The sequence below is a fragment of the Sinocyclocheilus anshuiensis genome, unplaced genomic scaffold, assembly GCF_001515605.1.
Source record: "Sinocyclocheilus anshuiensis isolate Anshui unplaced genomic scaffold, SAMN03320099.WGS_v1.1 scaffold1159, whole genome shotgun sequence".
In the NCBI taxonomy this organism is placed as follows: Eukaryota; Metazoa; Chordata; class Actinopteri; order Cypriniformes; family Cyprinidae; genus Sinocyclocheilus; species Sinocyclocheilus anshuiensis.
This window is the reverse complement of record NW_015547700.1, coordinates 399260-399767: the sequence shown is the minus strand read 5'-3', so window position 1 is coordinate 399767 and position 508 is coordinate 399260.

The following is a 508-nucleotide window of genomic DNA, read 5'->3' as shown; positions in this document are numbered from 1 at the left end:
GACAGACAGACAGACAGACAGACAGACAGACAGACAGACAGATAGATAGATAGATAGATAGATAGATAGAGCAAAGTTGTCCATTGCATTTTGAGTTATAAACCCAAAACCTTTTCACTGGATGCGACGTTTAATCTGTGAAAACGGAAATAAATAGCATATGCACATCATAAATGTGCCAGACGCAGCAGACGCAGTTCTGATTACGCAAACCCGCTGTTGGCCACCCACCGTGTCCCGTACACACTACCGTTCCTCCCGTTCCTCACAATAAAGAAACAGCGACACCGCGTGGTATAAAAGTAGTCACTCACTTTTTTATGTTTTACGGTTGTTCTGGATCAGTGCAGGCATGAGAGTTGAGTAGGCATATAAATTATCCAATAGCTGACTTGCAGTGTTGGGGAAAGTTACTTTTAAAAGTAATGCATTACAATATTGCGTTACTCCATAACAAAGTAACTAATTACGTTACTTAGTTACTTTTTATGGAAAGTAATGCGTTACG